This window comes from Cavia porcellus, unplaced genomic scaffold (assembly GCF_034190915.1).
Source record: "Cavia porcellus strain 051 isolate PalLab524CR breed Dunkin Hartley unplaced genomic scaffold, mCavPor4.1 scaffold_3, whole genome shotgun sequence".
NCBI lineage: Eukaryota > Metazoa > Chordata > Mammalia > Rodentia > Caviidae > Cavia > Cavia porcellus.
Genome location: NW_026947486.1, coordinates 63,470,067 through 63,484,882, shown reverse-complemented (window position 1 = coordinate 63,484,882; position 14,816 = coordinate 63,470,067). Strand labels below are relative to the sequence as shown.

The 14,816-nt window shown below is 33.3% G+C and overlaps 1 protein-coding gene across 1 annotated transcript in view; it reads right to left on the bottom strand.

Moving 5' to 3' along the window:
- Positions 1-14,816, bottom strand: part of Il1rapl2 (interleukin 1 receptor accessory protein like 2) — a 1,287,414-nt gene that overhangs the window by 1,229,909 nt on the left and 42,689 nt on the right. The window lies entirely within an intron of this gene.

The window sequence follows — 14,816 nt, the reverse complement described above, 5'->3', positions numbered from 1 at the left end:
TAGCCTCCTAGACTGTTTGGAGTTCACGTCTTGCCACATATTTCCTCCAGTGCTAGACATGGAATTATGGGCTTAATGTTTGCCCCACTGGATTTTAGACTGGGTTTGGTCTCATTCTTTTGTAGCCTCCTATTTGGAGTGGAAATATTTATTTTGTGCTATTGTAAGACATCCAGCTATGTCATTTCTTAGTCTACATAAATAAGGAATTCAAGTCAACATACTATAGAGACACTTGCAAAACCATGTTTACTATAGCACAATTCACAATAGTTGATGTGAGAAGTGGCTGATCACACATGTGAGGCTAGAGCAATGTCTGTTCTAGAACATGGAGTGCAAAAGGTGAGAGATACAAAAAAATTGTTAGGCGTGTGATATCAGATTCTTGCTGATTGTATAAATAAAGGCACTGCAGTCATTGGGCAGTTCCCTTTCTCTCATCAGGAGAGAGGGTTCCCCCTGACATCTACATTCTGACCTTTGTCTTCATTTTTTCATCCTCCACCATCCTCACTCTGGGAATTTCAAGAGCTGTGCTGTGCATAGGCAAGTAATCAACCTAGGTACTTATCAACAGATGAATGGGTAGAAGAACAGATACACATACAAAGTGTATAATTATTCAGACATAAAGAGAAACAAAATTGCATCATTAACAGAAAAACAGATGGTTGGCAAATCATCATATTAATTGAAATAAGCCAGACTCAGACAAATTTGTCATTTTCTCTAATATGTGGAGTCAAAAAACAAAGATGATGTGAAAGTGGAAAGAAGAATATTATTTGACAAGACAGGGAATAAGAATTCAAGTATAAGGGAAAGTAATAAGGAGGTTTGACAAGATCAAAACATGTTATCTGCACATATGAAAATAAAGCAGAAGGCTGAAGTATATTTTGTTAAATTAATATGCACTACAACATATATTTTAAAAGAGAAAAAGGCAAAGACATGACTGCGTTATTGAGGTTCTGTTAATGTTCTATTGACAAAGGACTGATATCTGAAAAATATCTCAATTGTTATGCAATCATACTTTCAACCCATTGAAAAATCTTTCTAAAAAGTATTTATCGAGGTTGTCCTTAACTATTCCCTATAATGTTAAAACAAATGCATGAAGAGACAGCATATTTTGTTAAAAACTTTAATACATATAAAGAGAGATGAAACAAGATGTAAAGCTAAAACCAGAAGAAGCAGTGATACACAACAGGGAAACAAGGAAACAACAAAATACAAAGATAACTATGACACACATTGAGAGGGAAAAATACACAGAGGAAACAGGAACAGACATTGTTATTTATGGCTCAATAATACTACAACATGTGTATTTTCACATTTTCTTTACCTGTTTATCTGTTGATGAGCACCTAGGCTGAGGTTTCATATCTGGTTATACTTGAGCAGGGTAAGTGTTCACAAAAAACAGAAATTAAGACAAAATGTTAATACAGAGAGAGGGCAAAATGAGATAAGAGGACTAATTCCTGAGAGAAGGGCCAGTGTATTATATACATACACTATAAGAAATGTAATCATTATATACTAAAAGCATGTGTTAATAAAAATAGTAAAGCGGAGAGTAATAAGAGAAGCAACACTATAGGAAAGAATTTGGTACAATCAACTATACAATTTCTCTTTTTCTTTCTTTCTGTCTTTTTTTTTACTATAGTAACTACAGTATCCTGTTTGGGTTCTGTATATACACAGTGCCCAAAAATAAAAATTTAATTTTACAGCTTCACTTTCAGCTGGATACAGCCAGATCATTGCACTAGAACTGTTAAAATGCAACAAAATTATTTTATGTTTGACATGAAATAGTCTTGGGGCTGGGGATTTAAGTGCCTGCCTCCTGGAAAGCATGAGGTCGTGACTTCGATCCCTGGTACAAAAAAAATGTATATATCAAATAGTCTTCTTCAGGGTCATTCCAATCAGCAAACCTAGAAGTAGAGGGTATAAGGTCTTCTAAGATGTTTAGACAAAAAAATCAATCACTGCTCATTTTGATGTGCTAAGTCCTTCATTATCTAACATTTTCATTCATGAATAAAAGGTGTCAATATTCTTGTATATTTCCTTATACTGTTTATGATACCATAAAACAGTATAGCATTTAAAAAAGCACTTTGGTAGTACTTGGAAAAAATTAAAGTTCTTAGGAATTTCTTTTTTGGAGATTACAGAAATTCAAATACATATGCATAAAATATATGCATGTATGGTCAACATGCAACAGGTTGTGGCAGTAAAATTCAGGGAACAAACTAGATAAATTTTCATGGAATGGAGGAAACATCCATATTTCAAAATACTTATATAGCCATTAAAGATACTGAGTTAGAGAGGTATGTATAGATATAGGGAGATCTATAAGGTATACAACAAATATGATCCTATAGATAATGAAGAATTGTATGTTTGTACATACTACATATGTGTACAGAGAAATTTATAGTAAAATAAATGCAACATTTAGTACTGTCACTATAAAGAAAGGAGATGATAAAGTCCATGGTTAAACGGGAATTTTTCATTTTTTACGCAGTGTAGTCATGGTGATTATTAATTCTGTTCTCTATTGATAGCACCTAGACTTTAAGTGTGATTTTACTTCCTGGCCACATTGTGATTGGTGGGCCACAAGACTGGTTATGAATAACTACTTGTAAGCAAAAAGTCATTGCTCACATTTCTAGGTCAGAACACTTACTTTTTTTAAAATTTTATTTAAAGAAAGACTAAGCAAAACAGAAAATAGGTAGAAATAATACATATGTTCAGAGCAAAAAATAATCTGTAAGAAATCACTAGTTGATGTTTATACATTGTCATTTTACAAATAGTTATTCAAGGTACAAGAGTTGAACATGTAAAGTTCAAGAAGCAAGACTGCAAACAGTTCTGTTCAACTGTCCAACAAAAACTTAGTAACATTGTTGTCAATCCTATACACTTAAAACATACATGCAGTTATTCATATCTTCATTTATGTTTAGATTGAACAAACTAAAGCAGGTTAAAATCATTCTGAACAAAGAATAATAGCATTGCTGGATTTCACATCATGATACTCTGTGATCAGCACTGGTGTCATGGCTTATGTCTGTGTCCCCCAGGCCTCATGAGTTTGCATTGTGTATTTGTGATGCTTCATCGTCTAGTGCTTGGATTGATCTTGTCAGTGCTCCACCCACATAGGGGTGGAGCCAGGTTGTGATGTAATGGAAGGAAGAAGGTGTGTCTTGCTCTTTGCTGGTTTCTGCTTGCTGTTGGTAGCTACCATGAACTGCGGCCCAGCCATACCCGCCTGCCTTGGAGCCAACTGAGTGTGGACTGAAACCTCCAAAAACTGTAAGAAATAAACCTTTCCTTTCCCAACTCTGGGCTTCAGGTATTTTGTCTCAGCAACGAGCATAAAATAATCAATACAGATGGGATCAATAGATGTCATCAATAACATTGATGATCCATAGAAAGAGATCAAAATATTAACATTAACAGGAGTATGAAAGTTGAGCTCTTGTGAATGATCTGATGTGGCTTAAGACCTCAATGGAACAAACAATGTGGCAGAGAGAATATAACAACTTAGAAGTAGAGCCTGAAAATTTGGCTAAATTGCTCTAAATTCATGATTAAACCTCAACAGATGAAGAGCTGCTTCATGAAAGAAAAAGTCAATACACAAAACTTCATTGTTTTAAGAAATTGATGTAAGTCACTCTGACATTCATCATTAGTCACCATGATCAGACAGTAGCCACAAACATTAAATCAAAACTCTCCACCAGCTTATGAAATGATAAAATGTCAGATCATTAGCATTTTTAATCTAGGTGTAGAAAGCACTTTTTAAGACATAATGCTATTCTATCCTTTGTAACTATAGTATAGTTCTGTAAGCACTTGGAAATCAAAAACCATGGAACTTTTTTTTGTGATATGTGCTTTATTTCAATGGTTAGAACATAATCTGCAATATGTACAAGGTATGTATATTTTAAGAGGGAACTATCATCTTTTTTTTTTTAATCCCCAGTAAAACTGACTAGAACACATTAGGTACCAAGTCGATTAAATTATTTCCCACTAAAATTGTAGTATTATAGTAGTTCCTATGAAAAACCATTGTTAGTTGTAGACTATTATTCAAAATCAAGACCACCTCAAGCCATAAGGCTTTTATTCATTTAATTAACTGTCTCATTACATGTTTTCTTTTTCTTGTTATAATCAAATCAATTAATAATTTCAATAAGACATAGTACACAGATCCACAGACTGCCATTACAGACCAATATACATTTTGATATTAATGTGTTAAACTATTTAACCAAGTTAATATACAATATTGACCCATACTGAAAGCAATTTAACTAACTTATGTTGGCACATCTTGTCCTGAGATAAATAATCCTTTCCAATTGACATATCAGTGTAATAATTCTACCAAAAGTAAATGATAGACTATTCATCTTATTTGCTCCAAGATAAAATACATTAAATTATGCATCCCATGAATTTATTTTGTGCCTCAACTGGTGATACAGAAAGAGAACAAAGATAATCATGATATGTATATATATATATATATATATATATATATATATATATCTTATAAATGACCACAGTTAGTTAAATAATCAATAACAATAAAGTGTTTTAAATGTAATAAAATGAGAATACAGAGTTTTGAGAACAAAGAGAGGGAAAAAATCAAATTCATGTTTATGAGAAAGAGAAAACTTTCTGGAGAAAGTAATTTCCAACTGAGAGCCCAGAGAATGATAGAAAAGAATGTTCGAGGGCCTGGGATTTACCTCAGTGGCATAGGCACCTGCCTGGCAAGTGCAAGGTTGTGAGTTCAATCCCTGGTACTAAAAAAAAAAAAAAAAATGTTCCAGAAAGAGGCAGTAACGTAGACAAAGGCCTATAGGTGAGACATTATGTAGGTGAGGGGTTAAAGTAAAATAAGTTCAATGTGGCAGAACACAGAGTGCAATATAAGAAGACAACTGATAGTGTATATATCATGAAGAGATTGGAGTTCCTATAGTACTTCTACGCACGGATGAGATAAGAGATTAGGGCATGGAAAAGATGACTGGGGAAGTAAGTGTGACCTGTTAATTAGAAAATCCTAGAACATATGCACAGAACAATTCCCAAAGTCCTGTAAGTGGACTTTTCAGGAGAATTTGAGCAGTTTTTCCATAGGATAGGCTAGACCTGATGTCAGCCTGAGGTAGAGGATCCCAGAACTGCCTCTCAGGACTCATATGTAGAAGATCTCATAGATTTCTCTAGGTTTGAATGCCATAAAATGCACAGATGCTGAGAAGATCTCACTATTGTGGCTTTCATCACAATATCTCAGCCTTTGTCCTCCAGGGTATACTTTTATTTTGCCTTTTCTTCTTTTAGTAAACCCAAGCTCACTCTGCAGGGCATTTCCCCTTAATTATTGACTATAACATTTTCAAATAAAATGTCACTGATTTTGGATCATTTCATTCAATTCTTTGTTCCAGACAAGAAGAACCTGGAATCTAACTCCAGAAGGAGATGCAAGCACCACAAAACCTAATAATGTTTATTTGGTGAACCACTTTTAATGAGCTACCCAGTAACATGGACATTCAGTGGGAAATTAGAGATCTTGATAAAAGAAAGAGGAATGCAACATGCCCTCACAGACCATGAACTGCATGAACTCCTTGGCACCACAGATGGTACTCATCTCCACTCGGTATTCACCCCTGGCAATCAACCCAATGAATTCCACAGCCCTAGCTATGGCCACCAAGCAATTATGAGCCCCCACTGTGTTTTATTTCCCCTCAGCACTGGGCAGCAGATGCATTAACCAACCAACCAAGCTGATTGTGAATGAGGTCAATGCCCCTGGAGAAAAGATAGCTCCAGGGAAAAATGATGGCCTGGGCCAGCAGTTCTTGCTGTAAGAAAAACACAGGAATATTTAAACTACAAAAACAACATGGGGTTTTACTTTGAAAGTGACTTTTTCATAGCAGGCTAGAGATGGAGAAGAAACCCAATGCAGTACTTACCATATTGCTTTAGAGTGCTTAATCAGGCACTATTTTGGGAAGGAGTTAATTGATTAAGACTGAGCCACAAAATAACTACATAACAACTCCACTTCAGGGTTTCCAGTATCACGCTCTGACAGTGACTGAGTGAGATCCAACCACAGGAGAGAGGGTAGGGCTACATATTGACTCCCTGAGAAATTTATGCATAAACCAAGAAGGATACAGGCTTCAGCCCTGTACAGAGAAATTAGGCCAGGTGCAAAAGGCGTTTAAAGGCAGCTAGATCTGAAAGTACTAGTATTAAATCAAGGAGTCTGCTTTTAAACCCCTAGCCTGCTTCTTACATCCAGCAGACACCAGTGGTCTGACTATTTTCCCAGTCTTCCAACATGAGCAAAGCTACCCTTCAGCAAGGAGGACTGTCACAGGTTGGGGTATATAGAGAGAGGGGCCTCTGAAATAGGGTGAGGGAAGCACATCACAAACCTATAGGTTAGAAAGTTAGAAGGAGAAAATTGTGACTTGCTAGGTTGCAAAACTGCACATCCTGTGGGCGGCTGTGGGTGGTGGGGGGAACTCACTGATTCAAAAAGACAGAGATATTTTTTTACACTTAAATATTTTTACTTAATTTTTTCTTTATTAATTTTAGGAGCTAGAATTTTTCCTTTTTTTGATTGTCTCTTTTTATTTTTATTTAATATTTTTCTTTTCTTATTTTACACTGTTTTTTCTGTTACTTTTATCTAATACTATTAGTTTCCTTTTACTCTTTCACAGAATCCTCTATCTCACTTTTAAATCCATCTCAAATTCTATTGATTCATTTTTCAAATTCTACATTTTCTTTTACTGCTTAGCTCACCAACCGCTTTCTTCTTACTAATGTAACCTTCAAGCTTTATATGTCTTTAGATAGTTAACTCTATGATATTACTATTGAATGCTGTTCTACTGTTAGTGGAGGGAGAAACCAGAAGTGTAAATGAGGGCCAAAATATATAATACATATTAGGAAATGGGAAGCAAAGTTTCAAATGAAAAGGGGAACAAGAGACAGTGAAGAGAAAAGGAAAGAAGGAACAAGAAAGAAAAGTGAATAAAAGGAAAAACTGGAAACAAACATTTGTAAATGAGCAGGTAGAGAGGTCTTGAAGGAAGGTTAAGGGAATGGGGGGAAAAAGTAAGCTATATCATGTACAGAAACAAGAACCCGAGGATTTAGTTTAGGGGCATAAGTGCCTGCTTGGCAAGTGTAAGGTTGTGAGTTCGATCCCCGGTACAAAAAAAAAAAAAAATCATATACAGGAACAAATTCCCAAAATGAAATATATATATATATATATATATATATATATATATATATATATCTTACCAATAGGGCTGTGGATTTAGCTCAGCGGCATAAGCACCTGCCTTGCAAGCAGGCGGCCGTGAGTTTGAACCCCGGTACCGATAAAAAAAAAAAAAAAAATTAAATTAAATTTAAAAAAAAATAAACTTTTAATGTGAAAAAGGAAACAGACATCAAGGAAACAGTCATTGTAGCCTTCAGTTACACTCATGGACCCAGGGCAGCATGAAGGATTGAAAGAGGATCTGGTGACTGATGCTTGCAGAAACCGTAGCAAAATAGGCAAACATTAAGTGAAATGACTTGCCAGCCCAGTTCTGTGGATCCTCAGCCTCAGTCAGGAATTAAGTTGGTACAGAAAATAAAGAAAATGAGTTGGGCACAGTGGCTCAGACCTGTAATTCTAGCAGTCTGGGCTACTGAGGTTGGAGGATCCCAAATTCAAGCCCACACTAGGCAATTTAGTGAGACTATCTCAAAACAAAAATAAAAGAATGAATAAATAAATAATCAATAAAGTGCTCACTGAGCTCAATGAAGATTTAACTAAGTACATAATGAACTTATGCAAAAACAATCAGCAACATTACAGAAGACACTACTTAAAAGTTAACTAAACTAAATAAGATGATAGGAAATGTGAATGGTCAGTTTAGTAAAAAATTAGTCCATGAAAAGGTACTAGAGAAAAATTCAGGAGATTAAAAATTCTGCTGAAAACATAGGCAGAAGAAGTAATCAGTGTGAGGGCAGAGTGTTAGATATAGAAGAAATGGCTGCTAGTAGAGACCAGTTACTCAAGGATAACTTGAAAACATCAAGAAAGAATTAAAAATGGATACAACAGTTGCTAGATGATGCAAAGAATACTACTCCAAAATTAACAGAAACTAGTGAAATGTTAGAAGGCAACACAAAAGGCATAAGAACTGTTTACAGAAATATCAGAAAACTTTCCAAATATGAGGAAAGAATTTAACTTATAGATAACTGAGGCATATGGAATGCCATACAGCCATGATTATAAAAGAGGCTCTCCACAATACATCAATGTCAAAATCCTAAAATCCAATAGAAAGAAACAAACTTCAAAGTTATTAGTGATAAACGTTGATAACCATTGTTGATAACCTTGTACTCCGTTCTACACCATGTGCTATGTCTATCCTTGGTTTTGACTGACAGCTTTGTTTTGCCGTATTTGACTATATTCTCTCCCCCCCCCAAAAAAAAGTAATAAGAACTAAGGAGTAATAAAATCCAAAATGTGTAAATTTTGTTGTAAAAAAGAGAGGGAAAAAAAAGAGCTCTAACGGATATAACAGCAAGTGTGTTTAGGGGTGTTAAATAGCTGACTATATTAATGTTTTTGGATCATTGAACACAGCTGTTTGCAGTCTCCCTGTTTGAATGTCTACTTTGTATTCTTTGATACTGTGATTTGAGCAATTATTTTCAAGATGATAATATGTAATCTATTAACAGGTGATTTCTTACTGTTATTTTTTTTGTAGTTCTGTATTACGTGTACCCTTACACCGCTTTGTTTTGTTTTGTGTTTTTCTCTTTTTCCTCTTAAATAAAAAAAAAGTTATTAGTGATAATCAATTAATCACATATAAGTAAACTGATTATAATTACAGATTTCTCAACAAACCCATCACAAATATACAAAATAACTAGACAAAGAATCAAAAAAATTACAGAACTGAACCAAAACTTTAAACAAAATACCACCCATCAACAGAATTCTACTCAATAACAGAATACATATTTTTTCCACACAGCACTTCAAATCTCCAAAATGACCACATTTTACCCAATAAAGCATGCTAAAGTATACATGTTATCAAAATTATCCTTTTCCTATTATCAGATCATTGTAAGTGAAACTAGAAATTAATGGCAAAACAAATTATAGAAATTACCAAAATTTATGGAATTAAAACAAAAACTTCTCAAATATACACTCTGTCACAAAAGACATCAAGTCAGAAATTAGTTCCTACAATCAAATGATAACACTAGTAAAACATACTATAATGTGAGACACACTGAAATCATTCCAAAGAGAAGTTTATAGCTGTGAATGCCCACATCAGGAAAACATAGTGAACCCAAGTATTTAAGCTAATGGTGCTCTTAAAGATCCTAGAAATACAGGAACAATCCAAATCCAAATCAGTAAAGATAAGGACAATGCAAAGATCAGAAATTAATGAAATCAGGATTAAAACAAATAATACAATGATTCCATGGTTTGGTTCTTTGAAAGAATAAATGAAAAAGACAAACTATTAACCATCTTACCAAAAAAGAAAACACACACCCAGTGAAATTAGAAATGAAAAAGGCAAAAATCACAAAAATCCAAAGATTATTAGCAACCACTTTGAAAGCTTGTACACCAAGAAATTGAAGAATTCAAAACAAATGAATAGATTCATTCATAGCTATATATATATATATATATATATATATATATACATCTATATATATAAAACCAAAACTGAACATAGATTTAAAGCCCATCAATAATGCAATAAGAAACAATCAAATTAAAGCAGTAAATAAATAAAACCTACCAAGAAAAGCGAAGTCCTAGTGGACTGATTGCTAAATTCTACAAGAATTTCAAGAAAGACCAAGTGCTAATACTCCTCAAACTCTTTAATAAAATAAACAGGAAAGAAGTACTTCCAAACCTATTCCTAGAAACCAACATTACCTTGATTCCCAAACCAGACAAGGATCCACCAGAAAAGAGAATTACAGATTAACATCTCTAATGAATGAAGATGGAGAAACCCTTAATGAGATACTGGCAAGCAGAATGCAACAAATTATTAAAAAAATTTATATCATTAGCAGGTTGGCTTAATCCTAGGGAAGCAATGATTGTCCAATATATGCAAATCAATAAATGTAATATGGCATACAAACAGAAGCAACTACAAAAACCACATGGCAACCTCAAGTGCAGAAAATCCTTTGACAAAATGCACTATCCATTCATGAAAAAAAAAAACAGTAGAAAATTGGTATAGAGGGGCTGGGGATTTAGCTCAGCTGCATAAGCGCCTGCCTTGCAAGCAGGCAGTCGTGAGTTCGATTCCCAGTACCAGTAAAAATGAAAAAGACAAAAAAAAATTGGTATAGAAAAATTTTATCTAATATAATAAGAGACATTTATGGGAAAACCCATTGTCATCATCATATTATTTTGGAAACACTTTAAGACTTGCCCACTAAAAATAGAAACAAGATAAAGATATCCACTATTACCACACCTTTTTGATATAGTATTTAAAATGTTAATCAGGCAAAAAAGAAATAAAAGGAACACATACAGGTAAAGAAAGAAGTAAAACATTATCAGTTGCAGATGATGTGGTCTTTTAAATAGAAGACCCAAAAAATTTCCCCAAAGACTCCAAGAATTAGTAACCAAGTTCAGTAATGTAGGATATAAAATAAAAAAAAAATCAACAGTGTATGTGTACCAAAATAAATTCAGTGGGAAAGAAATTAGGAATATAATACCCTTCACAATAGCATCAAGAAAAATTAAACACTTAGAAATAATCCTAACCATGGAACTGAAAGACATGCATATTGAAAAATACAGAAGCACACTGAAGAAGACAACAGTGAATGGAATGATATGCCTTATATCTGAATAGTGAAAATCAATATCGTCAAGATGGTCATATTTGATATAACACAATATCAATCAAAATACCAACAGGATTCCTCACAAAACTGGAAAATAGAATTTTGTGTTGACAAACTATGTAACTTACATGAATAGGCCAAATTTGCAGAAAGATACAAACTACTGACACTGATTTTTAAAAAGTCAAAATGGAATTCTAAGTAATCAATTAAAATAACAATTTAAAACTTCTCAAAAAGAAAAGTCAAAGGCCAGATATCTTCACAGTTAGAAAAAAAGTCATATCAAGTCTTCATAAACTCTTCTAAAAATGTAAGACAAGGAATGCTTCCCAATTCATTTTGAGGCTGGAGTAGTTCTGATACCAAAATCAGACAAAGGTATTACAAGGAAACTAAAACCAAGCATGTTTCATGAATATATATTCAAAGAATTCTCAAAAAATAGCCTAGCAAACTTAGTTGTGCAACATGTAAATTAGGTAATAAAGTACATTGTGACCAGGTAGATTTTTTTTCTTAGGGATACAAACTGTATTTAACATCCAGCAATCATTGTAAGTAGTACATCATCTAAATGAAATAAATATATAATCATATCAACTGTTACAGAAAAAACATTTACAAGATCATTTATCCTTTCATGATAAAAAATTTAAATTAAAATTAAATGAGATAAAAGAAATGTATAAAAAACTCAAATGTAATATGATAGTTAACAGAGAATTATTGAATGTTTTTAATTTAAGATTAGGAACAAAGGTACAAACCTGTTTTATCTTACCATTGTTTTGTTTTTGATTTGTTGCTGTGATGGGGATTGAATTCATGGCCTCAAGCATGATAGGTCTGTGCTCTAGCACTCAGCTACTTCCTCAATTCTATTTTCACTACTGCTATTCAAAATTAGACTGATTTTAGCCAGGTAGTTAGACAAAAAAAATGATAAAAGGTATACAGACTGCGAGGAAAAACAAAAATATGTCTGTTTACTAACTGCATTATTTTGCAATAAGAAATGTTAAGGAAATCAACTAAAAGGGAATAGAAAAAATGAAATAGTTCACAGTAAGTCTGTAGGATAAATAACATATAAAGTTCACTATAATTTCTATATACTAGCAGTAATTGAATTGATAGCATTAGGAACATTTCATTTAAAATATCATTACAAAGAAGAAAATACTTTGAAAACATTTGGCCACAGAAGGTAGAAAATGATTCTTAAGACTACAAAATATTGATGAAAGAAATTTTATGATATCTAAATAAATGAAAAGATATTGCACATTTATGGCTCAAAAGGTTTAATATTCATCAAATAGATACAATGAAACTGTGCTTTATTATGATTGCTAGCAAAATCTGAGCTTCTTTTTTCGAGAAATTTATAAAGAACCCTTACAGTTCTGTAACAGAAACACATATTTAAAAATCAGTAAACTATTTGATAGACATTTGTGAAAATGGATATATATATAGATAATTACTATATGAAAAGGTGCTCATTAGCCATTAGGAAATGCAAATCAAAATAATAATATGTTACTTGACACCTATAAGAAAGGCTATAATTTAAAAGTCTTAATAAAAAGTGTTGGTGAAGATGTGAAAAAAATGGTAACTTCATGTATCAACAGTGAGTACCATAATGCAGGTGCTTTGGGAAACAATTTGGTACTTCCTCCAAGCATTAAATATTTAATCACATTTCAAAGTATATCCAAAAAAATCAACCACAAATACACATAAAAACACAAACAGAAATGTTTATATAGCAGCATTGTTCATATAAACTTCCCACAGTAAACAACCCAAATGACCATCAACTGATGAATCAATAAAGCGTAGTTTGTCTATCTGATTGAATATTATGTGGCAATTAACCTAAAGTAATAATGTATTTTATAATGTGTATGAATATTGAAAACATTATACTACGTAAAATAGGCAAGTCACCAAAATAAACCCACATGTCAAATGATTCCATTTATTTGAAATGTATAGATTAAGCAAATCCATAGAGATTAATGCTTGTCAAGGAATTAATGGTGACTGTTGCATAATGCCAAATATAATAAACTACAGTATTGAATTGTAGACTTCAAATGATTGGATTATACACTGAGTAAATTATATATAAAATTGTTTAAAAACTAGAGGAGCCTCATTGTGCCATGTGAGTCCAGGACAAGGCATACCTAGTGGCCCCAAAGAGCCAGGGAGCATCAGGGCACAGCCTGACACTCAGGAAAGGCCTGCCCAGTGACCCCAACAAGCCAAGGAGCCTCAATGTGCAGCACAGGGCCTAGGAAAGGCCCACCCACTGACGCCAAACAGCCTGGACACCCTCCTGAATAGGACATCCCTACCAATTCATGAAGCAACTGACATTGTGCATTTTGCCACTCTGAAGAAAAACATGAAAATGACAAAACAGAGGAGTAAAATGCAATCTCAGATGTCCAGTCTACCCCCCCCCAAAAATCCAGAAGACATGGACATAAAAGAAAGTGAAAGTTCACACACTTGAAATTTCTGAAATCATAGCAAATGAAGTAAAGAAACAATTTAATGAAGCTGTAAAGGAAATCAGATCAAAAATAATATTCCAGGTAAAACAAGAAATGATAAACATAATGAAAGAAAGTTGAGCATATCCAAAGAAGACACAGTTAAAAAAATATAGGAACATCAGACAATGATGGAAACCTTGAATGAATAATATAGGAAAGAACTAGAAGGCGTGAAACAGATTCAAACAGATATCCAGGAAACCAAATATTGCATCAAAACTGACATTTGAATAAATGTAAAGATAGAATCTAAGACATTGAAGACAAGACAGCAACTAGTGATCAGGAAAGAAAGATCTTTTAAAAATAACAAGGAATCGGATAGTAACAATTCAAAAGTTGTAAGATGATGCAAAGGTAAAAATGTAAGTTTGATAAGTGTAAATAAAAAAAAAATGACTCAACGCAAGAGAGATAAAAAGACTATTTACAGAAGTAACAGCAGAAAATTTCCCAAGCATGGGAAAGGCAACTGACATACAGATAAGTGAAACATATAGAACTCCAATTACCCATAACCAAGATAAATCTACATTCAGACATCTAATAATCAACATCCCAGACACCCAGCACAAGAGCAGAATATTAAAAGCCGTTATGGAAAAGAAACAGATAACCTCTATAGGAAAGCCCATAAGAATCACAGCACACTTTTTGACACAAAAAATGAAGCCAAGAGGAGGATGCAGTGAAGTATTTCAAGTCCTAAAAGAAAAAAAAAAAAGTTTCTACCCAAGATTGATTTACCCTACAAAACTAGCTTTCAAAATTGATGGAGAAATAAAATACTTCCAGGACAAAGAACAAATGAAGAACTTCCTAAACAAAAAACCAGCCCTACAAATATTACTGAAACATATTCTCGATATATATACAAAAATGACTACATTTCGAGAACACCAACAGAAAGAAAATACCAAGTAGGTTAACCAATTAAACAGAGGGAAAAAGTAAAGAAACAAGATAAAAGAGATAACATGGTAGAAACAAGCCAATAAATATGAGTTATTACCATTCATGAAAATGGACTCAATTCAACAATTACTAGAAACAGACTGGTAGAATGGATCAAGAAAAAAAAATAACTCTATATGTCATATACAAGAAACCCATATAACAAAAAAGGAAATTCAT